This window comes from Ovis aries, chromosome 9 (genome assembly GCF_016772045.2).
Source record: "Ovis aries strain OAR_USU_Benz2616 breed Rambouillet chromosome 9, ARS-UI_Ramb_v3.0, whole genome shotgun sequence".
NCBI lineage: Eukaryota > Metazoa > Chordata > Mammalia > Artiodactyla > Bovidae > Ovis > Ovis aries.
The window spans coordinates 41,766,349-41,793,843 of NC_056062.1; the positions used below are offsets into that span (position 1 = coordinate 41,766,349).

A 27,495-nucleotide genomic window follows, 5' to 3' on the forward strand; every position below is an offset into this window, starting at 1 on the left:
AAATCCAGCTTGAACATCTGGAAGTTCACAGTTCACATACTGTTGAAGCCTGGCTTGTCGAATTTTGAGCATTACTTTGCCACCATGTGAGATGAGTTCGATTGTGCAGTAGTTTGAACATTATTTGGCACTGCCTTTCTTTGGGACTGGAATGAAAATAGTTTTCCTTAGAATGGAAATATCATGATTTACCTAACTAATCCCCAGTGCTGGATATTTAAGGGTTTTTCTTCCAACCTTCTGTTATTACAAACAATGCCACATATGGTGTTTATTCATTTTTTTATTTTTGTCACACCATGTGGCTTGCAGTATCTTAGTTCCCTAACCAGGGATTGAACCCAGGTCCTTGGCAGTGAAAGCAGAATCCTAACTACTGGTCCGCCAGGGAACTCCCTACATATGGTATTTTTAAAAACAGCCTTTAAGCATAAGTGTGAATATATCTGTAAAATAAATCCCTAGAAATTAAATTGTTGAAACAAAAGTCCTATATATTTTTAATATTGATAGATAATATTAAAAGGCCATCTGCAGAATCTGGAATGATTCACATGACCTCGACGTTATATTGTGTTATCATGTTTCAATGTTGGCCAACTTAATAAGCCAAAAAAATGATTTCACATGGAAGAAGCTGACACAGTTGGCTCATGGAGCCAAGATTCACACTTAGGACTATCAGACACCTAAGCCAATGCTCTTTTTCTCATCTTAACCTAGTTACAGAGACACAGTTAGGAAAAAGGCTCCCTGTATAACCACAGAGATGACAGCACATTTGTAGACTCCAGCATCCTCTGATCTGAGAAGTCAGGCAGGAAGGATGTGAAGTCTGGGTAAGCACAGATATAAGTGAACAGCCAAAATACAAAGAGAATAGGAAGAGGGGGATAGTAAGAGTCACCACTGACATAATCCAATGAGACCTTGGAGATACCAATAGGACACACTGAAAGAGGGCATGGTGAGGAGATATCAGTCACCCCAAAATGGAGGTCTGACTTGACTTAAACAACCAGTGTTACTTCTCCTCCATCAGCCCTCTAGAATCCTTATTCTTATTCTCACGATGGTATATTTACAGGTTCTGTTTCTGAAACATTAATAACAGACTTCTCATCCTATGCAGTGGGATTTAGCAAGAACCATGTTTCTCTAGGACTTGTCTTTCTTTCTTTTTTCTCTCTTTCTCTCATCTTTCTTTCAAAATTTTTGAAATACTGTGTTTGAATCAATGGAACAAATGGTAAGTAAAAGCATCCCAAAGACTCTCCTTTCATTAAAAAAAAAAAAAAAAAACTTAGATAAACCAATCTTTTCCAATAAGAAGAGAAAAAAGAAATAGCAGACCCAACATAATAGTCTTTATAGCCTCATAAACCACAGTACCACCCAAGATGTTAACAAGCTGGCATGTTTTGAGCATCAAAGATAGTGAGGAAACTGTGTTTACATGTTTGGCACAAAAACTAATGAGGAAAGTCAATTGGCCCTTTGTCTTGAGGGTCTGAAGCGCTGAGCTCTAATGTTTGGTTTCTTCGTTGGCACTTGTTCAAGTAATCGCTCGTGGCCTGACAAAGCCGCACTTGTGTTTTATTACTGGCCATGCTGAACTCTCCCGCGTGAGCTGTGTTGTCTCTCAATAGAGTGCTGCAGCCGAGGGCACACTTATTTGAAAACACTAAATCAGAGCATGATGATCTTTGCCCAAGCAGAGCAACTCAGAGAACAACAACAAAAAAAAAACGTGCAGAGTACGCTGCCTTTTGTTTGCAGAGAGAGGGCAGTGAGGACAGGAGGAAGATAGCCCCAGAGCCTGCGACACAATGATTTGGAAATAGGAGCTATTAAACCTACTTTGTAAGAGAAATCTTTCCCCCTCCTAATCATGGAAGCTGTGTTAACATCAGAACCTGACTTAATGCATCACAGGGCAGGATCTGATCCGTGAGCCCTCGACTCAAGCCTGCAGGGGCAAGAGACGTCAAGGTGACTCCACAGGCCTTTTCTCCCTGGAATTCTAAGGTGCTGTGCAAGAGCGTCATGTTACTCTGTGAGGAAGCTGACTTTGGCTTTGAAAATACAGTCTGGTAGGAAAGGAAGGCTTCAAAGTAGGTCAAGCACAGTGTTTGTAAGTTTTCTCATTAGCTCACTTTTTTTTTAACCTTCTTTCCTGCTTTTTCTTCTCCCTTTTATCACTATTTGTATTATTATTATTTTCCATTTAGAGTTAGAGATGCCTTGGACCATCCTGGAATTTTTATCTGCACCACTGAACAAGTATCCAAACATTTGGCTGCTATTTTCAAAGTTCTGAACCAGAAACGAGGACTCCAAAATCTGGTTGCAAACAACATTTTTTAAGTGACAGTTTTGGCAGTCTTACCTACAAATCCAGTAAAAATAAAACCTAGAACAGTTTGTTCTTATACTATTTCTAGTACCAGTACTGTGAAGAAAGTACTGAGCTACACATAATTAAATTTATTTTTCCTTTAAGTGACTGAAATTTTACATGTTCAAAACAGGAAAATTTGGGCTAGGTTAAGAGACGGCCTTGCCTTTGCCAAGTCCTTGAAGTTCTCTCTGGCTGTCTGCCTCCCCTCAGATTTTTTTTCCTGAAGGGTGTAAGTGTACACTCAGCCCCGCCCCTGCCACTGAATGAACCTGAGCGATGCCTGTGCTGAGAACATGCTGAGAATTATCCCTGGGGAAGTCACATGATGTAAATTTAAACCTTTAGAATGTTCAGATTTTATTTAACTAAAATGTCATCTCTCTACCTTTAAATAAGCAATATTTTCTGCTAATTACTTCTTCAATATTTACTTTGTAAAATGAAGAGGATGCTCATCCCAGGAATGCTTCTTCTGACAATTGGGTTCCACTTTAAAAAAAAGAAAAAAAACTTTTAATTTTATATTTGAGTAGAGGCAATTAACAATGTTGTGATAGTTTCAGGTGAAGGGCGAAGGGACTCAGCCATACATATACATGTATCCATTCTCCCCCAAACTCCCCTCCCATCCAGGCCATGACATGACATTGAGCAGAGTTCCCTGTACTATACAGTAGGATGTTGCTGGTCATCTGTTTTAAACATAGCAGTGTGTACATGCCAATCCCAGACTCTAACTATCCCATCCCCCCATTCTTTCCCTCTGGCAACCATAAATTCGTCCTCTAATTCTGTGAGTCTGTTTCTGTTTTGTAAACAAATTCATTTGTATCATTTCTGTTTTAGATCCCTCATATAAGGGATGCCATACAATATTTTTCTTTTTTATATATCTCAAGCTTTCACAGTTCCTGAAGAAAGGGAAGCATTAATTTTACATGCAGGAGAAGTCATTCCAAATTCCTATTCCTGTTGTTAGCAATATTTACTCTTGGGTAATGACCTGAGTGTGCCAGAAACACAAATGACCTGTTGGCGGTTGTAGAATAAGTAAACACGTAGAAGCTTCCTAGAATAAAACAATCCGTAAGGCGGGGGGAAGAAAAATGGTGGGCTCCTGGCCTTTGAAATCCACCTAAGGCGATACTAAGTGAAGCCTCCTACCTGAAGTCCACCGCCTTCGCCAGTGGAGGAAGGCAACGTGTTTAAACAGGATTTGCTTGTATTAATCGGCAGTTCTATTCTGGGCCTTGAGATCAAGGGAGATCTCCTGGGAAGGGATGAGCCCCCCTCCACGCCCCAGTTCCCTGTCTGCCTCTACTCCCTGCCACCCATCTCTCCTCCGCTCATCCTGTGTCTTCCCACCCCGCGCAGGCACCCAATATTGCTTCTTCCCGCAGGCTTTGCTGCAAAAATGTCAGCCATCACATCGCAGCAGCTCACAGTCAGAGCTCAGATTGCGAAACAGAGCCAGGAGGTGGAGGGAGGGGATGGAAAACAGGAACTGCGCTCCTAAGCTACTTCTCCACGGAGGAGCTGTCCACAGCCTGCGCTCTGGATGGATGCACTCAGGCTGCGGAGATGCAGGTTCTGCGAACCGCCCTGAATCCTTACCCAGGGAAACGGGCTGCTCTGCACAGAGGGACCTGAGGGCCTCCTGACCTGCCCCCTCCAACTCCCACCTTCTGTGGATGATTCACTCAGTATCTATCGACGTGAACGTTAAAAGCTAACCACTATCATGGTCTTTTATGGCAAAAATTCCGCCCCCCTCCCCCCGCCCCCGCATTGTGACAGGTATGCCCTGCCTATAAACCATTTGCAGTTTTAATGTACACAGGGCCTTTTTGTGAAACATAAGCTAAATAAATTTGTTTGCAACCTAGAGTGGTATATATACATATCTATGAATACAGTCTATATATGTCATAATGTGTACTATATTTGCTATTTTTTACAGCACATATTCATATGTATCATAATGTTTAGCAGTGGTGGCTCAAGTGGTAAAGAATCTGCCTGCCAGTGCAGGAGACACAGGTTCCATCCCTGGACTGGGAAGATTCCCTAAAGAAGGAAATGGCAACCCACTCCAGTATCCTTGCCTAGAGAATTGCAAGGACAGAGGAGCCCGGCAGCCTACAGTGCATGGGGTCACAAAGAGTCAGACATGACTGAGCAACTGCATATATATACATATATCATAATGTCTACTTAAATGTATACTATCCATTCTTTGTGTAAATACATTAGGCTACAGAGTTAGCTTAGTCATGAAAGGACTTTTCTACCTTCAATACCTATAAGTCATGGGGGTATGGGATTCACTCACCAAATGTGGAAGAACCAAGGCCAACCGAGTATAATAATAACAACAATCTATGAACAAGTGTGAATTTCACAGTGGGAACCATACCTCATAGAATAAAGATGATAGCTTTGTGCTTTCGGGTCCCTCTGTGTGTGACCACCATGTGATCAGTCTTAGCATTCCCCAGGGATCGTCATACCTAAGGCTGATGAATTAGACCACCTGGATGAAAGCTAGGCATTTAGACAGTGAGTCAGGTGACAGCGCAGTACCACCTGTTCAGGGAGATAGATCGAAAGGTAGGCAGTGGGGAAAGGGAAGAGAGGGAACCTTGAGTAATTTCCCTCTAGAAGTGAAATATTTTCAGACAGTTGTTCAGATTACAGAAACAAAGTTGTTCAAAACCAAGCCCCCAAACTTCTGAGTAGAACCATAAAAACTGACACTGAATAGTAATGAATTAGAAAACACCTTATCATCTCCTAAATATATTTTCACAAAATTGTGACAAAAAGAATCATCTTGTTTAAATAACTGTTTTTTATTAATTGGATGTTTATCATAGTTAAAAGAAAACCAGAAAGCACTGATGTATGCAATCACAAACAGTAGGTTCTGTATATCACAGAAATCCAGAGGCTTCATAAACCAGTTTCACAGTCTATTTCCTTGGAGGACCATTGCTCTCTGGTTTCTCCATCACTTTAAAGACACCAAGGCAAATAAATAGGCCCAAATCTTATGTGCTATTTAAGCACAGACTGAAGATGTTGATAGCATCATTTTTTTTTTTGCTAATAAGTTTGTGCATTGATTTATAAAACATAATTTTATAAGCATTTAATGATAATATTTCATTCAACATTTTTCCAAATATTAACCAATAATACCTATTGTTTCTTTTGCAAAAATTGTTAAATAATAGAATTGTCATTACTTTAGCTATGATGGACTTGAATATCACAAATAAGTTGGCTACATAGTGTTATTGATACTGGTATTTTTGTGGAAGTCTATACGCTATTTTAGCACTGAAAAACATTCAACTTAAAAAATTTGAGACAGAGTTTTCATACAACCCCAGTTGTTTTAAAATAGTTGTGAAGATAATAAGTTAGCAGCTTGTAAAAAGTCAGAAATTTCTCGTAAAAAGTTAGAAATGTTTTTCATAACTAAGTTTGACATATTTATGAACTATCAGTAGTCTCAATAGAAATTCAGAAACTATTACCAGAGATTTTCATTAAAATTTAAAGTTTATAAATAACAAATTATGACATATTTTACTTTTTAAAAAATAAAAAAAACTGATAAAGATATTTATCATCTCAGTTTGATGAATTCTGCCTAAGGCCATCAATATAATTGTATTATGATATCCAAATAGTAGCAGTAAATTTCCCTCTACTCTCCTGTGCTGTTAGACTGTTTCCAACTCTATTCTGAACTATTAATACATTTGTTAAAATCAACTTTTTAAAAATGTCAGGATATGGGGCTACTTTATAATTAGTTATATTTTTACCACTAACAGGATTCTTTTAATCTATGGATATACTGTATGGAGTGTCATTACTTATATATGTTATTTTCTCCTGTCAGAGAGAGATGTTTGATTGCTAGGCTGGATATAAAACAGAAGACCTACTCAGTAAATGGTTATGGTTTTTACTCTTTTGGTTTTATAATTAAAAAAAACAGGTATAGTCATCCACCTATCAAAAAAATGTGAAAACACAAATATTTCTGAAATGATTCCCAGAAATCACCCTACAGTCTTGTTCATAGCTCTTAGAAAATAAAAATATGGCTTTCAAGTGGTTGAGTCTTTCCCTTAATTTAAAACCTGATGTTTTAATATAGATATTGATGACCTGATGCTGTTCTCTCTACATGGTACAATTTTTTGACCTTCAGAATTATTCATAAGCCTCAAACGTGGTCCTGTGTCTTAAGCATGCCTTTGAAGTCTTTGACTAGATTCAATGTTTACAAGGTTTCTCTCTGCATGAATTGGGTCCTGTTGTTACCATACCATGTCTGAAAACCAAAGAGAAATGGAATTATGTATCAACACATATATGATTCATCCTAGTTCTTAAGAATGAAAGGATAATTTGACTCAGCATTTTAGGAACTGTTGAACTATAGTTATAATTTAATTTCATTTATCTAGATTGACTTCTGGTAAGTATCTAATATATTCTTTGGAAAACTGAAGGCCCTTCCTAAATATCCAAGAGGTCAATTTGATCATTTCAACCATGAGAATACAAGATAGCTTTTCCTGTCTCTCATTTTCAACCTTTCCAAGGGTTCCACTGAGTAGTGAGATAATGCAAATGGACCAAAGCTCCAAGCCAGGCTTCTGCAGAGAAAATCTGAGTCCTGCAAGTTCGATTAAGCTAGCTAATTTTCAGTCCAACAAGCTAATTTCCAGACAGACTCTTCTGATGTTTTCCCTCTGTTTGTAATTTGCATCATTAAATAGCTCGGTGTTTCAAAGCGAACCCAGTACTAAGGTCATAGGGCTTTGTGCTAAATAGCAACCACCTCGATTTTTTTTTTTTAAGGAAGAAACAGAAAGCAGCTGATCCTGCTGTAGCATGGTTTTCTTTCTTTTTTTCAGCAAGAAGAGGCTGGAGTGTCTTGTGGATCACAGAAATTTCGCTTTGGTTTGGAGAACAGCTTTCCTCAGTGTCTTTGTGCTCCAGAAAGCAGCCCAGGATCACAGGTGGCCTTGATTATCAAGATTTTTTTTTTTTAATGGTGTCTCCCCTCCCTTTTCTGGAGCAGCAGGACGTCTCTCTGACATGAATATCTCATTTTTCGCGGCACAAAATTTAAAAATCTTACAGAGATATGCAAAACCTAAATTTAAAACATATAACTCTACCATTGAACTTCAAAAGGTAAAACTGGTCAACATCACTGGTGCTACAAAAGGCGGATAGGTGGAGTTATGGCTTTTCATGGCCCATTTTCCCTAGAAGGTTTCCAAAGGACTGCTTCTTAACAACACGCCATATACAGAGAAAGCAGGAAAACACCTCTTCTCTCTTACCTATGCGCCTCAAGAATAAAATCATTTCTCTTTGTCTCGGTGGTCACAGGAATATGTAACTTGGGCTCACTGGCACCCTGGAGCACTGTTTCTACCCTTCACGCAGAAAGTGGGTGCTAGTATTAAACAATCTTCAATCACGTAACTCCAAGCCATTCATATTAATGTGCACGAGTGAAATGACCCTTTCTGTTCTGCAGTGGAAAAAAAGGAAGACCATAAAATGCTCTCTGCGTCCATCAGGACAACGGCACAGGCACAGATGGGAATTTTTCTCTGAAGTGGGACAGCACTGCCTTCCTGCAACATGACCTACTGATTGCAAAGAGTTTCTTTCGAAACCCCATAATTTGTCATTGACCCACCTCTGCCATATCACACATTCCTGAGCCGTCCTATAGCAATGTTCCTGGGAAGTTAAGAGATGGCTCAGAAGAAAAACTGCCATCTCTAACAAAGAAATGCAATACATATTTGTCGCGGGGAAAGAACTAATTCAATCGACGGTATCTCTGGGTTTCTATTTTGACTCGAGTTGTTTTCAGTACATTCTCCATGCGTCCCACAAAGTTAGAAAGTATATTTGAAGAAATGCCACCATGTTTGATACTGACTGAAAATGGCACGCTCAGGGATTTGTTTTCCTGAAAAGATAGCCCAGAGAATTTAAAAACACACAATGCAGAAGAATTAGACACGTCCTAGGATGCCATGAAAATGTAGCTAAGCGTTTGCCAGACAATAATGAGACGTGACTATTGTGAGGTATACATGTGAAAATGTCTATGTCCTTTCACTGACACTGGCTTTTACTGCCACAGGTAAACTTGGGGATTATAAAACATTCCACTGATAGAAGGAACACTTCCCCCGCCCTGCCCACCCCCCAACCTACAGTTCACTAATACTAATCTCTCTCAAGAGTAATACCGTTCTCTCCTGTCTGGTCCCTCGGTCATTGGCTTCAGGATTAAGTATAGCACTTACCCCTTCACATCGTACTCTTAAGAGTAGGATCATCTCGTGGGCAAGTACTGGTTTGAGCACAGTGCTGACACAACATTTGGCACACTTGCTGAACCAATCACACATGGCATTCAAACACATTTCCTTTTTCTTTTTAGAACTGTGTTGTAGTATCTCATGATAACATTTCAGCTGTTTTGAAAAGTTTTAATTTATTGGGGTGAAGGGTGAGGGGAAACTATTCAAGGCCCTTCCAACAAAGACAGAATGTTAACAAGATCCATTAGCAGATTAAGTGTGAGGAAACACTTACCTCACACAAGAAACCAAGAATTTACCCATCAGCAAGGTATACAAATGTTTTGGTGTAAACACACCTATGATTATTTTTATTTTTTATATTTATTTATTTAGTGGCTACAGTGGGTCCCTATTTTGGCACCCAGGCTTCTCCATTTGTGGCTCCAGGGCTTAGTTGCCCAGCTATACTTGAGATCTTAGTTCCCCAACCAGGATCAGACCTTCATCCCCCTGCACTAGAAGGCAGATTCTTAAACCCTGGAGCACCAGGGAAGTCCTGACCTATGGTTATGTAGATGGGTGGTTTCTCACATGAATTTACTATCCATTCTACTCTAGGGATGTTAGGAGAATGGGTATACACTTAGTTATCTATGGGCTTCCCTGTGGCTCAGCTGGTAAAGAATCTGCCTGCAATGCAGGGGACCTGGCTTCGATCCCTGGGTTGGGAAGATTCCCCTGGAGAAGGGAAAGGCTACCCACTCCAGTATTCTGGCCTGGAGAATTCCATGGACTGTATAATCCATGGGATCACAGAGTCAGAAATGACTGAGTGACTTTCACTTCACTTTTACTTTAGTTATCTATCTTTATTTACTTGCCTACTGAGATCCCATGGGCGGGGGTGGGGGGAGGAATATGAAAATACTTTAATAAGTGATACAAGAAAGTTTCTTTTGAGTACATTCCAGTGTATGCAAACATGACATACTTAATTAGTATTATATTCCATCGTTTAAAAGACACCCAAGACTTGAGATATGATAATTACCCTGTAACAACTTACAACTGCTAACTTCTTAGGTAACCAACCATAACTGCTACTGGACAAGTCCGGCGATAACACAACCAGAACTGGAAACTTACTGTTTTCATACTTCTCCACGGAAGCCAGCTAACAAGCCACGCACCTATGTTGTAAGTTCACGTGGCTTAAAGCAAAACAAGTCTGAACAGCTGCTTAAATAGATCATGAAAGGACTTGTGATAGGTGACAGATGTGTTATAAGGACGTTGTGTTTATCCATGGTACTTGGTTTGAGGAGAATCATCAGGCTCTTAATTTTGCTCTAGAAAAACTAGTTAGTCTTCAAAAAGCAACTCTGTGGCCCCCACTCTATTGGGTAGGCGCAGCATTTTCAAAGCAGCACCATGTTGTAAAAAAAAAAAAGAAAAGAAAAGAAAAATGCCCTTTTAATCAGATTACCCTTGGCGAATGTCCCAAACCCAGGCTGGAGTGCCGTGCTTGTGGTTTTCTCAACAGCTTACACTAAGCCTGTACCATGGAAATAATCTACTTTTAAAACCCAGGAAACAAATCGACTGCACTAAGGACATAAGTCGCTGTCATTAGGGAGTGATTAGGCTAAACATTTTTATACACTCTACCAGTCCACTTTGAAATTCTGTATCTCTCGCCGGTAGGAAAAAAGGTACTTCAGGTGAGTGTTCAGAATGACCATGCAGAAAAGTTAATAAATCTGAATGAATAGAACAGCAAGACGAAGAATGAAGAGATTTCTTGTTTCAACTTTAAACTGCTAATACCTAAATCAGGATTTTCTGAACCAAAAATGGAGCATTGGGTCCTGTATTACAGGAAAAATATTTTTCCTGTATTTTATTTTTCACACACAAAAAATTTTCCTTTTTTGCATAGCATGTTTTCAAGGTTTAACACATCACATGCCCCTCTTATTTATTTTAGACAAGCATGTTTCCTATTGCACACTTTATATAGGAAATTCTGTGAGGATTAGGGAAATATCATTTTTAGAATTTATTGTCAGACCATTCATTTTCTTTTCTTTTCTTTTCTTTTTTAACAGGGAGCGTTAGGTTGGGGGATTTAGTGATCAATCCTGATGTTATATTGTGGAAATTACAATAGAATCCTAAATACATCCACCCTCTCTCTTCCCATAAGCCCTCTTTCCACAGACACAGGAAAGTGCTCTGGAAATAGAAGATTTCGAATCCTACATTCTGTTAACACTTGGTGCTATTCTACCAGTTAACACGTTAATACGCACTAATGCAATCCTTAGCACTGAGTTTCTTGATTTTAAAGGCACCTTTGAGGTTGTTTTCCTTTTTATTGTGCATTTAGTTTGTCTTTGAGAAATAGAAATGAAAAATGTCAACCTGCCAAAAACATGTAGAAAATATAGATTTCTTTAAGGAAAGAAACTGAATATACATTCCCAGCCAATGGATAGGGAGGTTTATTTTTTCCCCCACAAGATTGAAAGGGATTGGATTTAAGACCGGGCTATTCTACTGGCCCAAAGCTCTGGCTCAAACAATGTTTGAGTCCTACTTTGGACATTCTGCTGATAGTTTCATCTCTAATTTATGAAACATTTCATTAATCCCCAATCTGTCAGCTCTTTCTTTGACAACAATAGAGGCTGACAGACAAAAGATTAAAATTTATTAAATACTCTACACTTAAGAAGTGTTTGAGACACTCTGTTCATTTTTGTCTGCCTTTCACCTAATTTTAAACAAACTATGCTCTTCACAATTTCCTCAGAAACCAAGTAGACACATCAGCCAAACAGCATTTAAACACCAAAACATACAACACTGAACCCCAACATACGGAAAAAAAAAATCAAAATACAGCTATTCTTGAGCAGAATTGCTGGCATTCACATTAAATGCATCTCCTATCCCAAGTATTTCAAGCCTATACATATATATTTATATGTTCTTCCTCATCCTCTCAGTACTCCCCCCCTCCACTTTTCCAATCTCATAAATAATTCATGAACTGATAAATATGCAATTTCAAAAAGTGCAGACAAGGCAGCACTGCATTAAAAAAAAAAGCAAAAAGAAAGAGAAAGAGCTTGTGCTTTTTACACACAAGTCCTGCGCTGCACTTTACGGATGACAAATTTCCTAGTATTCAAGCCCTGTATTGTATATATGATAGTAGTGTGACTGCTATTCTGGTCAGATACCTTGCTAGACATGATATGAACTATGCAAAGAAGGCTGTAATACATAACATATAAACACTGAAGGAAATGAAGTTAGCAGTGTTTTAGAGCCAGGCACTGTACAGAGGAATTTTTGAATGAATGGTTTAATTGTTGACTCTATCAAGTAAAGGAGAGCAGGGACGTACAGGTTTTACTCTGAGGATGTTTCCCTACTGATAGATAACAGCACAATCTCAGGGTCCTAAGGTCTCTCCTAAGCCACAGTCATTTCTTTGACATTATAAGAATGTTCTTCAGAGGCCAGTTTAACCAGATCAACAGTGAACTGTTCAGCTTGAGCTTGCAAACAGGTGAAGCCACCCCATCGGAGAGCCAATATATAGAGCAGAGCCGAGAACCTCCATTTTGTGGCTAATTGCTTGATTACCAGCCTGAAACAAAATGGAGGCCAGACCTTTTTAAGGCAGCTCAGGGCTGATGTATCAGAGGGGAATAAATGTGTGGTGGGGGTAAAAACGTCCCCTAACGACTATGAGTGATCCAAGCCGATAAATATTAAAGGTAATGGTGTCAATACAGACGGCATTGTACTTATATAATGCAAATAGAGATAATAGAAAGAAGGCACCCCTTGAAAGAGCTATTCTAGTATAGCAACAGTTAAGTTTTTTTAAAAAGAAACCTGATTTCTGCCTGAAATGTAACCTTTCAAATGAACACTTAAATTGGAAAACACCATGGGTAAGAAATAGACCACAGCATTTAATTTGGACTGGCTAGTTGGAAGCCTATATTTACTGTACTATAATTTCAAATTTAATTAAGTCACACTGCTGACGCCAGTAGCATCAACGCAGTAAAGATGATTAATTGCATGCGTAAATGAAATATAAACAGCCCTAAAAGTAACATTAATGCTGAAACTTGCACACAGAAATGGTATGATAAATTTAAAGATAAGCGCCTACCTGGTCTTTGAGGCACATGCCAAAATGGGGATGAGGGCCCCCGCATTTGAATGGAATCACTGTACCAAAAATATAACCTTTTACAGATCATTATTTTTCTAAGACATGTGTCCAGCCTCCCCTTTGCCTCTCCTCTTGCACCTCGACCCCCAACGTGATTTGTTATCTTCTGGAAGACTTTTCACACAATTTGCATTGTCATCTTATGGACTGGCTACCGGTGCACAAACGTGAGCTGACACACGGCAATGGTGGGACTGCGCTGTCACAAGCCAGCTGCACCGTTATATATTCCACTTTGCTCCCATTGTACTTCCATCCACAGCAGCAGTGGGACAAAGGGCCTGACGGAGCTAACCACGGATTGTCACCTTGATTTGTCCAGTCTAGGAGATATGCAGAAATGAATCACATTCTCCTGCTTTATGAACACAACCCAGAAGCAAATAAGCTTGCAAACAGAATCTTCCAAACCATATTATCTAAGAAACATCAAGCATCTCCATAGATTCTACATGCTGCCTGGCTCCGTAGGTGAAGAAATGCAGAAAGAACCATCCGATTAGTGAAGATACAGAAAAGCTCTCCTCCCATAATATATTCTTGACATTAGAGCCCCCAACTCTCTCTGATTGAGAGATATGTAATTTGTATTCTACTTAGCTTTTATTTTTGATGAACGGGATCACAACGCTTCAAAATGCAAACTTAAATCATATATTTCAAAAAAAAATGTGCTATGGGAAATCTTGTAAATAAAGCTGTTTTCCTTTTAAGGGAAAAAAAACTGAGTTAAACTGAAATATTTTTCTTAAAAATGAGAAAATAAGTGGCCCTCCATGTTTGTTATAATACACTTTTTGCTAAACCCAGAGCCCATCTTTTTAAAATTTTGCCAGTGTTAAAGCTCTAAGCCTGAAAACACCCAAAATAGTTGTCTGCTAATGAGGAAATTTACTGGAAGATTTTCTGTTTTGGGGTTTTTTTTCTTTTAATGCCAATCATTTAATTTACTACTTTATTGACAAGGTGTTTGTGTGTCTTTGAGATCCAGGCAGTTTTAATAGCCACACATGGATAAATGGCAGAGAGGGTCTAGTCATTTCTTTATGAAAAGATGCCTTCAAAATTGGAGAAAAGGGGAAAACTGTTTTTTTTTTTTTTTACCAGCTTTTTGAGGGAAGGATGATAAAGGAACATTTCTCTGTGACGCAAAGGAAGAAAAAAAACTGTTGTCCTTTAAAACAAAATGACATAAAGATTATTTCACACACTCTTCTACATTCCCTTAGAAATTCTTTCCATTTTTTTTTAGACAAAGCAGTATGCTTATCCCCTCAAAGGCACAAAACCAGAGTCTCATGTTTAAGAACTCTGCGCTACATAATGTGACATAGAGTTCATTTTATTATTATTTTTTAAAGCTACTCACCTTGACAGTATACATAGAGTGCCTGGCTCTGAAGAAAAGCCTCAAGAAGCATTTTATTTGTTTTTTTTTTTTCCTTTTAATTTATGAGACAGAGCTAATCGGGAGATGAAGTATTTAAACACCAAAATACTGCATTTTGTATCTGAGTATCTATTTAAAATACCCACAGCAAAAATATGTTCCATTCCAAAGACCTATTAATTTTGAATTTTAAATTGCACTATTCTATTGTCTTCCGCTTATACATATGGATTCTGCTCACAAGGCAACACTGGGTACCTAGTGTTTTAACTGGTGACTAGCACGAACCAACATGATACATGTAGTAGACAGTATGTATGAAAAGAACATAAAACCCGGCCCCATACAGAAATGCAAATGATACTTGATCAAAGGGCTGCACGTTCCTAGGGAAGGATTCAGGCAAAAATAAAACCTCCACGTTAAGGAGAAAGCAGAAGTAAATCCTACACACTGTTTCCAACTGACTTAGGGGAAAAAATCTAAATGTATCAAAAAGTACTGTTGATTATTGTCCAGGGGAAAATGGCACAAATGTGCCTTTCCTCGGAATTCTCTGCAGACAATCATCAGCGCTCTGCCGCCGTGCACCTGACTGCAGCAGGATCAGGCTTGATGGTTACGGTGGGTGACAGAAAGGGGCCACTGCAAGTGCTATTATGCAGTTTGCACGGGGAGCTTTCAGCACACTTCAGCTTTATCTAGTTATGCTAGGTAGTTGTGTATTTCTTTTCTTTCTTTCTTTTTTTTTTTTTTCCTTTTCTTTTACTAATAGTTGTGCCTAGCTTCCAATTCTGAAATCCAGTTTGGACTCTGTGACCACCATTTACAGAACCCTGTGTTTTCAGATTTAGCATTATTTGACAGGTTTTCAAGTTGCTTTGGCATTTCAATCTGCTCTATAGTTGTAAATAAAATTCACATGTTCATGCCTTCGTGCCCGTGGTCCTCTTTGAAAGAGAGGTAATGCCACTTTATCTCTTTATTTCAATGGTAAGTTCTGAAAATGAGATACAAAATACCAAGGTTTTCTCCTAACTTATAATAGAATACATACTCAGTTTAAGGCTTTCATGAAATTTTTCGATCTTTAGGACTAAATGGATTCCTTAAAGCATGTCTTTTGTGTTTTTAAAATGTAACATGTATATTTTTCTTTAAAGTTAAAGATGTCTTATTACACACAATTCTGAAATTTGGAGTTATTTACAATTATTTTATAATAAGTACAATTAGATCTCGACATGAAAGGTGGAGGAGCATTCTATAGTCATTAAAGAGGAAAAAGAATTGCCAAGGTTGAAATTTTAAAGGTTTAAGATAAACACATACAACCAGTTACTATCCTTTTAAATCAGTAATTAAACTTAAGGGAAAAAAAATAAAGCATTTCTTATAGAACATAAATAAAATATTTGAAAACTGAAGATTTTGTCCCAGAAAATCTTAATTGGTCACCCTCTCTCCCCATTGCATTCTCACTCCACACCAGAATGTTCTTTAGGTTAAAAGAGGGGAGGAGGCGCACATTCAGCGTTGCCCTAAACTTTCATTACATTTAAGAGCAAGGCAAGCCACACAAGTCTGCTACCTGATATATTATGGAGTGGGCCGTCTAAGGTTCTATTTTCCACATAGGGTCAAGACTGCTGACATGGGATTAATCAGCTACTCCTCCTAAACCATGAATCAGAACAATTGCTGTCAGTTTCATGTGGTACAACTGCCTGGAAATAGGAGAGTTGGAAAGTGAAAGAACATATCAGGAATGCAGAAAAGAAAATGTTAGTGCACAGCTGTAACTCCAGTTGGGCTCCTTATGATTTGGGATAGTAATCAAATTAAAAGATGAAATTCATGTCCAAATGACTTGGGAACATCTTTCTCACCTTTGTCTTTTCCCATCTAGATCTCGTTCCTTACATCAGGGGTGACATTTGATGAAAACTTCCCACTCGTTGACTCTCTTTCTGTAGGCACCACTTATGTTCAAGTCCACGTTTAAACATGTCTGTTGACCCAGGGTTAAATTCAAGGAAGCCTGTGCAAAATGTGTGTGGCTCTTCTGCATACATATTGCAAAGCCAACACTGTATTTAACCTCTCTGTGAATGTTTACATTACAGAATTGGAAAATATTAGGTGCAAATGTCTGGGTAAAGGGAAACTGAAATCCTTAACTATTAGAGAGGAGTGTGACAAGCTTCTTTTCATACCAGGATCCACTTAGATTTAAATGGCCTTCTTCCTAAATAAGATTGCTTCTTTTACTAAAAATGATATGAAAATGGACACTTACTGATCACATTTGGAAAAAATAACTATCTCTTGCATCCTAAATGATATTCAGAGAAAATCAAGAATTATTTTTCTTGAGGATAAAGTATCACATGCAAAAGCGTTTTCTATTTGTTAGCATTCGAATTGGATTTTCTCAGGACAGCAAGTGTTAAGACTGTGTAATATAATATACAACCAGGCTACATGGGCAAAGGTGATGAATAATTGTGACACAAAAATGGACTAATATTTTATTAGGGGATAGAAAAATGTAGGGAATTTTTAAAAATGAAAATGTATTGTCAGTGATTACATTTAATATTATTCAATAGCAATCCTTTGTTAAATTTTGAGATAGAGTTCTCTAGAAAATAGTCCTGCCATGATTAAAAAGCGAAAAGATGTCTTTATGTTGATAGGTTTTTTTAAAGTTAAGAGAATATGTTATTCAAAATATTAGGAACAAAAATTATCTATAAATATAATAATGTGTCATTTATAAATGTAATTAGATCCTGTGTACACTGAGATCTGCTTTTACATAACTGAAGATAAAAATGTATTTTTGTGTTTTGTGATGTTACCAAAAAAGTGTTCATAGCATCCCATATTACATAAAAAAATTCAAATTGAAAGTATATCATGCAAAAATTACATTCTATGAACCAAATTCACTCACCATCTACTAAAATTGTATTTTATCTTAGCCATATACATGGTACATATGGGCAACTAGAGGTTTGCTATTATTAAAACATACTGCAGAATTATTACGTTAAAAGAAATGAAATTATTCCAAAGAAAGATACATAATATTAAAATTATATAATTTTACTTTAGCAAGCAATAGTAAGTACTCATTTTATACCACAAAATTTCTATAGTTATCTTAAATGTAATATTTAATCTATCTATATTAAAGTTCTCAAGAAGGCAGAATGACATAAGAAAGAAATGATAGTATAGGTAACCTTGTCAGAATTTATTCTTCTTCAAAAGAACTTGCCCTATTACTTTAAGACATTGCTTGGGAACAAATGTATAGCTGTCATCACCGCCTCTTTAAGATTAGAACAGTATTTAAAGTGTTTTTGTCAATATAAATGTTTATTTGAGTAAATAGTATGGGGATTGAAATTAAAGCTATATTATTTTTTCAGTGAAAAATATTTTTGTTTGATAGAAAAAAGTGTAAAATGATGTGAACATAGATTAGCCCTGTAGAAGTGATTACAAGAAACACTGTGTTTGGAAATAGCTGGCTTATTTTTACCTAAATAAGATAAAAGATGAATGCATTTAATAATTGATGAAATATTTGATTATAAAAATAATTGGTTACAGTGTAATTCAAAATGACTGTTTAACAGAACCCTGACAGTGATTTATAAGATGTTTGATAAAATTACTGCCATGTTTTCAAATTGTACAAGGTGGTCTAAATAATTACTTAAAGGTTATTTAGAATGATTTTAATTTTTATTCTGGTTTTTATTATTGCTTGCAACATAAGTAAAAACATGATAAAAATATTTCCAAAGACTTCCATAAATATACCTAGGTTATATATATGTATATATATATGTATATAATTTTTTTACCATTTCTGGGATTTATTCTAAGTTGGAGCATTTAGTGCTATTCTTTTTATTTCAAAAGAAAATTCATAGTATCAATATAATTATCCTAATTCTTAAATGAAAGCATCATATGAAATTATTTATATAGCAAGTGATATTCTGCTTCTTTTTTGAGAATGAGAATATTCTGCTTATCCAAAAAAATTTTTTTAATGTGCTATATATATATATATATATATTTTAAAAGGTTTGATAAAGGTGGTCAGAGATGAAAACACATGCATGAATCTCAGAGTAAAATCAGGGTAATCGAGTACAAATAAAGATGAACAGGTTTAAGGCTTAGCATTATACCTGAATACAATTCCTGCCAAAGTCAAACTGCCGCAGAAATATAGAAGTGCTCCCAAAGAGAGTAAGGTGGGGGAGGCAGCAGAGGAAGAGAAAAGGGGGTCTTGATAACCTTTAGGACTCCTACCTTTCTCCACAGAATGGTTTGCACTGAGAAAGGCTGGACACCCTGATCAAAGCCATGCTCAGCCTCTGGACTCTTGCTAATTTGTCCTCAATTATAGATGACCTTTAGGCAAAGAAGGAAAGAGAAATAATTCTGTATCATTTTAAGTGGAATAAAATTAGTACTTTAAAATTGCTGTGTATACCTGTACAACTGGACCTCAGACCGTTTTTACTTGCCTTTTCTTTACCTACGTTTTGTCTGCTTTCTGTGTACCGCTTGGGAGAAGAGTTTTAAATACTTATGTATACCTTTAGACAATATAATCAATACTTTATTATGCTCTACAAATTCCATTTTAAATCTACTTACAAGGATCAAGAAGCATTTGTGAAAATGATTTATAAAGCAGGTTTTTTTCTGTAAATAATTGGTGTAAAACCTTGATTTTTTTCTAATGAAAATAATATCAGAAAGATTGCTAATTGTAGTAAAACCAAGCTATTCTTATCTCTACTTGGAAAAAAAAATCCCTTAAATGATTTGTTTACCAAATATATGGATACCTTGAAATTAGAAAACTGTCAAATATAATTTGAGGAAGAGAGAATTCTTCTGGCCAACTAGGAATGCTTTAAATATATATCTGAGAAAGACTTTAATATTATTAAAATTACCTTTAAGCTTTATGTAAGTTTTTTTATTCAAAAAACAAAAATATTTTTAGCTAAATGCTGCTCTAAAAATCCACAGGAAAGAAATAGAACTATCACTTGACGAATATATTGTCAAACAGGAAGAATTTTAAAATATCAACACATTCCATATAGGTAGTATTTGGTTAATAAAATTCCTCTTATAACTGGGAACTTACTCTCAGAGATGCTAAATCACATAAATTATCTAGTCTCTATTCAAATCATTTTATATCTTCAAAAATTATTTATGTCTTTCTTGCCTTATACCAGAGAAGTGACACTTTAAAAGCTTTCATAGAATTCTTTTGTTAAGAAAAAAAAATCTTTATAGTTTTTTTTTCATTTTTTTAACTCCACTGTGTTAAATCTGAAAAAAATGCATAATAAGAAAATAAATAATCTACAATCCTAAGAGCCATAGGCAACTACCGAAAATATTTTGGAATATTTCCTTCCAGTCTGTTTTTTCCCTAGAATTTTGCTTTTCATATAAATTTAAAATTATAAATTTTACATAACTTAGTATTCTGTACTTTTGTTCCAAAGTATATTAGAATTTTCCCACATCATTGAAAGCACTTTGTAAACAATTGTAAAGATTATGTGATAATCAATCATATAATAATGTTAGCTAAATCACTTTTAAGAAAATAGGGAAAGATAGTTGTTTGAATAATATTATGGTGGACACTTTTGTGAAGATTAAAAATCACCCTGAGTTCTTTTTTTTCTTCCTTATACAGTTTAGAATTTCTTCAGTTCTTTAAGACAAAAGAGAAAAATAAAAAACACTGAGTTATAGTGAAAATTGTTTATCAGATAAATAGCTCATCTTAAACAACACAATTTGCCTAAAAGCTTGCAAAGCGTCCCTCACTTGGGGGCATGTGAAAAGGGCTGTAATAAGAATAGCTGAGATTTGCTGGAGTCAAAGCTTATGGAAAGAAGAATCTGCAGGTTTAAAAGGTAATGCTATAATCTTGCATTTATTCGGAGCAAACCACAGATGTGCAGTGTGACCATTTGCAAATGTCATTTAAAAAGGACACACAGCTATGAATTCCATATTTGTTTCAGATAACCTTGTTGTTTTGTATGCTGAGATAATATTTGTGTGTGTGATATATGTACATTCACCTTAAAATGTTGTAAAGAATGAAAGTCACAGGAACTGCTAAGTGAAATGATGAGGAAAGTGTGCAATCAGGTGTGTAAACAAGGTGTCCATCTGAGAATATTTAAGAATGTTTTCGGTGCATAAAGATCTTTCTTTGCCACTTTCTCACTATAAAAAATTCCCCAGGAGAAAGAAATGGCCTGTTTATATCAATAGGGTTTTTGGAGATATTAAGAAATATCTCGCCCCCCAAAAAAGAAAAAAAAAACAGCAACAACAAAATCTCATCTTTATTAGATGGTATTTGTGATATACAGGCAAGATTTTTTATTTGCTCTTTCACTGATCATTCTAACTGACTGAACTGACTTGATCTGACTTGATGCTAAAGATACAATGGAATATCTTAAAATAAATGTAATGATCAATTGAACAATTTGATAGAATTTTTGTTTAGTTGAACAGTTATTTTGCTTAATTGATCATCTTATTTTGTTTGGGGAATATATCGTCTTCGTGTGTGTGTGTGTGTGTGTGTGTGTGTGTGTGTGTGTGTGTGTGTGTGTATGTTGAGAGAGGGATGATGGCTAGGAAATTTCATGCCTAAGGAGAAGTAGAAATGATCACAGATGCAGGAAGTATTTAAAATAACACACACAGGAATCTCTGAAGCCTTGATTACAAGTGTCAAATATTTCTCACATGTTGCAACTATAAAATGATCCTGGCTCTATTACTTCAGAGAGCCAAAATATATGGTATTTGCATGTTAAAGATCTAAGTAGGGTATTAATTGTACTCTTTCTCATTGGAGTTTATTTTCAAAGCAAAGTGCACAGGATATATTTAGAAATATGATTTGATATATCCATGCTTGCAAAGGGGAACCTGGTTGACTGAAATGATTTTACAAAAATGAATATGTCCTTAGATGTGCCCTCTCAGTTGTTTTGCTGGTTTATTATAATTTGGAAAAAGTAATCTGATCTCCACTTGTTAAGAAGATTATTTAATGTATTAATTTGTTTAAAATTTGGATACTCTTGATATCATGTGAGTTCCAGACATGCAAAGCAGAGAGAGAATTATGAGCCCAAACACAAAGGAAGGGTTTAAGCTTCAGTATCTGTTTTATTGCAACCCTCATTTTGTAAAGTAACATAAGTGTTCATTCTTGAGTTAATGAAAAAAGTAATAGTTTCCTTTTTTTTCCCAGCAAATCATCAAATTGAAGGATGAGCCATACTAAATTTGAAGGAAAGTGAAAACTTAAGATGTTCTTTCTTGTTTTCCTTGGGGGTGTAAAGAGAGATTGTTTGTTTTTTTTTTTTTTTCAATTTATTTTGTATCAGGAAGTTACATATTTTTGTGGATAATTTAATTACCTTCTATACCTTGTGGATTTAGAACATTTCAAGGAATGTTTCCACTTCCCTCCCCTCCACCCCATATCTCACATATGATATGCAATAGAAATCTTTGAAATGCTAGTGTTTTCACATGAGGCTAATTCCTTGAAATTATAATCTTTGTCTTTCTAAGGGAATGTATGTGTGAATTAAAAATTCTTATCTTAGCTTGGTAAAATATATTCAACCCTCTCAAAACACTCAATATATACTTATTTTCACTTAGTTACTTCCGTCTAATATACTATAATCAATTCCACTGACAGATCCCATTCAAGCACCATATAATTGTTTCCTGATTTGGGGTACCAGAATTCCACTAAATGTAGAGAACTGAATATAAATTAATAGACGTGATCTCACAGAAAAACCCCAAACTGACATATTCAAAGAAATCTTTTCATTTGGAGGCATCATCTCCAGAGCCTGTACTTATTCCATTTGCGTGGCCATTCTTGTCTTTAAAATGAACTTGTATGCACATCCACCTACAAATTTGCAGTGAGGGTAAATTATTGTGTATTGAGAGGATCTGTAACATCATTCAGTGTCAATACTGGTGGACATGTAGGAAATCTAGCTTGTTTTAGGTGAAAAAGAAAAGAAACATTGTAAGAGGCTGGGTGATATAATCATGAGATCAGTCTTAGTTTTTTTTTAATTTTATGTTTTAATGTAGACCATTTTAAAAGCCTTTATGGGGGATTTGTTACAATATTGCTTCTGTTTTGTGTTTTGCTGTTCTGGCTGCCAGACATGTGGGATCTAAGCTCCCTGACCTGGGATCAAACCTGAGCCCTTTGCATTGGAAGATAAAGTCTTAATCACTGGAAGTCCAAGGAAGTCTCACAACAAATCTTGTATGATTCGTGATCATATTCAGAAGATAGTTCTCAAAGATGAGTTTCAAAACTAGTTACGAACAAAGACAGTAGAATTGGTGAACTGGATGTATGGGCCCCAAGATGGCTCATATAAAGGACAATACTCATTTGAATATATGCATACTAATTTGCTACTTTTAAATATATCTACTCATTACTCTATGGCAACACATTTTATAACTTTCACTGCATTTATATCTTGAAAGAGAAAAAATCATGTGCAGTTGGAAACTGGAGCGACAGTATATTCTGTAGCTTGGGTTCCAGCCAGTTAACCATTTTCTCCCAGGACTGCTACTTACAAACAGTAATCTATTTGTAATGTATTTATAAACAGGAACAGCATTTTATTCCACCACACTGGGTTTTGCTTACAGAGTCCTTTATTTGGTCATTTCATCCATTAGTCACACAAGAAAGTCAGTCTTATTACCTTTGCATCACAATTTCAGACCCCTAAAATGGCATTATCCAGTTTGGAATGCTCAGTTTATGTGGACGTGTCTTTGAATGAATTATCATTATTTCTCAAACCAAAATAATCCTCAAAGAGAAAAGGTTCTCAATCATTGATGGGAGTGTGTAATTTGAAGAACATGTCACAGGTTGTGAAAACATTTCCAAAATTCCCTTTTAATAATATTTTTATCAGTGCCCATTCATCAATTTAAGGTGACTTTTTGAAGGGGATAGAAACTTGAGTGTCCGATTCCTGATGTGTGTGTCTAAAACATTTCCAGAAAATTTTATTTTCACACATATATTTATTGCAGAACATAGTTATGAAAATGGTATTAAGTCACATGATTACTTTGTCTCTATGAGTAATTCCTAACTCAGGATTTAAATTCAACTCAGAACAAACACTAGATTAAAGAGCATATCAAAACTAACTTCAATTGTAAAGTAAAATAATTTTTAGATGTAATGTCTTATTAACTTTCACTTCCCCATTCCAGGAAAATGGCAACATCATTATTTTGGGGCTCCATTTTTATTTTTGACTACAAAAGTTTAGAACAGGAAAGAACTAATGTATTTCAGTGCACTGTTAGAGGAGTAATAAAAAGCACTTCAAACTTAGAAATATTTGATTTATCAATTTATAATTATGAACATTGTATCCACTGGTTGACTTAAATTAGTTACATGTCCACGTATATGGGCTTCCCAGAAGGCACTCAGTTCAGTTCAGTCACTCAGTCGTGTCCAACTCTTTGCGACCCTATGAACTGCAGCACGCCAGGCTTCCCTGTCCATCACCATCTCCTGGAGTTCACTCAGACTCACGTCCATCAAGTCCGTGATGCCATCCAGCCATCTCTTCCTCTGTCGTCCCCTTCTCCTCCTGCCCCCAATCCCTCCCAGCATCACAGTCTTTTCCAATGAGTCAGCTCTTCGCATGAGGTGGCCAAAGTACTGGAGCTTCAGCTTTAGCATCATTCCTTCCAAAGAAATCCCAGGGCTGATCTCCTTCAGAATGGACTGGCTGGATCTCCTTGCAGTCCAAGAGACTCTCAAGAGTCTTCTCCAACACCACAGTTCAAAACCATCAATTCTTCGGCGCTCAGCCTTCTTCACAGTCAAACTCTCACATCCATACATGACCACAGGAAAAACCATAGCCTTGACTAGACGGACCTTAGTCAGCAAAGTAATGTCTCTGCTTTTGAATATACTATCTAGGTTGCTCATAACTTTTCTTCCAAGGAGTAAGCTTCTTTTAATTTCATGGCTGCAGTCACCATCTGCAGTGATTTTGGAGCCCAAAAAATTAAAGTCTGACACTGTTTCTACTGTTTCCCCATCTATTTGCCATGAAGTGATGGGACCAGATGCCATGAGCTTCGTTTTCTGAATGCTGAGCTTTAAGCCAACTTTTTCACTCTCCTCTTTCACTTTCATCAAGAGGCTTTTTAGCTCCTCTTCACTTCCTGCCATAAGGGTGGTGTCATCTGCATATCTGAGGTTATTGATATTTCTCCCAGCAATCTTGATTCCAGCTTGTGTTTCTTCCAGGCCAGCATTTCTCATGATGTACTCTGCATGTAAGTTAAATAAGCAGGGTGACAATATACAGCCTTGACGTACTCCTTTTCCTATTTGGAACCAGTCTGTTGTTCCATGTCCAGTTCTAACTGTTGCTTCCTGACCTGCATACAGATTTCTCAAGAGGCAGGTCAGGTGGTCTGGTATGCCCATCTCTTTCAGAATTTTCCACAGTTTCTTGTGATCCACACAGTCAAAGGCTTTGGCATAGTCAATAAAGCAGAAAGAGATGTTTTTCTGGAACTCTCTTGCTTTTTCCATGATCCAGCGGATGTTGGCAATTTGATCTCAGGTTCCTCTGTCTTTTCTAAAACCAGCTTGAACATCAGGGACTTCATGGTTCATGTATTGCTGAAGCCTGGCTTGGAGAATTTTGAGCATTACTTTACTAGCATGTGAGATGAGTGCAATTGTGCGGTAGTTTGAGCATTCTTTGGCATTGCCTTTCTTTGGAATTGGAATGAAAACTGACCTTTTCCAGTCCTGTGGCCACCACTGAGTTTTCCAAATTTGCTGGCATATTGAGTGCAGCACTTTCACAGCATCATCTTTCAGGATTTGAAATAGCTCAACTGGAATTCCATCACCTCCATTAGCTTTGTTAGTAGTGATGCTTTCTAAGGCCCACTTGACTTCACATTCCAAGATGTCTGGCTCTAGATTAGTGATCACAACATCATGATTATCTTGGTCATGAAGATCTTTTTTGTACAGTTCTTCCAGAAGGCACTAGTGGTAAAGAATTCACCTGCCAATGCAGAAATCGTAAGAGATGTGGGTTCCATCCCTGAGTCTGGAAGATCTCCTGGAGGAGGCAATGGCAAATCACTCCAGTATTCTTGCCTGGAGAAGAGAATACCATGGACAGAGGAGCCTGATGGGCTATAGTCCATAGGTCACAAAGAGTTGGACATGACTGAAGCGACTTAGCACACAGGCACACATGCAGGTCCATGTATATAAGATATGTCTGGACAGGAAGTCATCAAATCCTTTAATGTATTTCCCTGGACCAATTTCTTTTGTGTAAGTTTGGATATTTCAAAATGTAAATGTGAGAATTGTTTTAATCCTTTAAAATTTTCTCTTGCTTTATTTTACTTAGATGGAGAAATCTACAGATTTCATTGGAAAAAAATTGCTGTGAAAATTCTTGTTAATATGTTATTCCATTTCCTAACCATTAAGACTTAAAAGCCAACTTCAAGAGACACTTCTTCTATGTATGGGGCTCCAGAATTCTCTGAACATTTATGACAAAGTTTCTCTCTCATTCATATGCCTCCTACTCCTTGCCCACCCACCCTTCGAATTTCTTATACATTTCCTATAACACCAAACATTATCAGGGAAAGTTCTAAAAATATGACTGATGGGTAGATTATTTTCAGAACCAGAAAAATTTAGTCTAATTCTATATTCTGTACCTGAGGAAACCAAGACCTAGAAATGAAAGAGGTGATTTGCTCAAGATCATTCAATCGGTATCTTTCAAGTGTGAAGAACTTTTCCAGACTCTCAGGACACACCACAGTGCTCCATGATAGCAGAAAGAGAAATATAATCTCTCTCTCAATCTTTTTTTGGTCTCTTTGTGTTTAGTGGATCCGACGCTGTTTATTATCTAAAGAGATTTAGAACTCATTTTGGCTTTCCCCACCCCCTGCCCCTGATAGTGCAAAAATACATTTTTCTTAAGGGAATAAGAAAAAAGTCAAGGCTAAAATAGGTCAAGCTTTGAAACCACCAAAGTGGAGCTGATTTGAAACTTTTCCAAAGCAGTCAGTGTCCCCTCACTATAAGAGGTGATGGTCGCCAGGAGCAACTTGTCTCTGGAGCCCCCATCAGCTCTGTAGCAACACACGGGGAAGTGGGGAGGGGGGCTGTGGTGGAGGGGGGTTGGGGGGGTGGCGCTGCCACAGAGATGAACTGAGCAGTAAATCCTTGAAGGAGACCACAGGGCTTTTTAGGATGTTCATTGTGTTCTTCCTTATTTGGAATTCTGTTTATGCTGCTAACATTAGCATAGATTTTCCTTAATGAATGCTTTCCAGCTGAAAGATGGGGAAAGATATACTATGTGAATCTTTTTAATATTAGTTCATTAAATTAAAACAGTTCTGACTTACAATAAGGGCTTTTCCTTTTGATGTGCTGTGCTCGAGTTTGCAGATAATGTCCATGACAATACGTGTGTGTCCCCCAAAGATGATCTTTTTAATCAAAGTCATTTAGTGTTAGCACTCTTGTATAATAATTCGAGAGTTTTTCTGTCAGATAACATGAAAGTGATAACATGAAAATGTGGCTTTTTTATAATGTGGATCCATGCATTTAGTTGAAATCATTTCTTTCCCTCAAACTCAGGCACCGACCGCCGAAATATACATATACATATTTCACTCCTTACCAGCCTTAGGTTAGGCTACTTCTTCCATTTTCTTATAAATTACAGGGAGTGGGGGAAGGGAGACTTCTTCAAAATCCACCTATGCAAAACCAAAGGGCAAACATCCCCACATTCTTGATGGCTGCATTTACTAAATCACTCCCAAATTAGATGCTTCAGAAACAACAGGCTACACAAATAGTAAATATCCTGTTCAT

At 36.8% G+C, this 27,495-nt stretch overlaps 1 long non-coding RNA gene across 3 annotated transcripts in view; it reads right to left on the reverse strand.

Annotated features, from left to right (window-relative positions):
* LOC132657175 (uncharacterized) overlaps nt 1-27,495 on the reverse strand; it is a 426,450-nt gene that overhangs the window by 106,572 nt on the left and 292,383 nt on the right. For all 3 annotated transcript variants that reach the window (XR_009594952.1, XR_009594951.1, XR_009594953.1), the window contains one exon: nt 18,753-18,854. This is a non-coding gene — a long non-coding RNA (uncharacterized LOC132657175). The remainder of the gene's footprint in view (nt 1-18,752; nt 18,855-27,495) is intronic.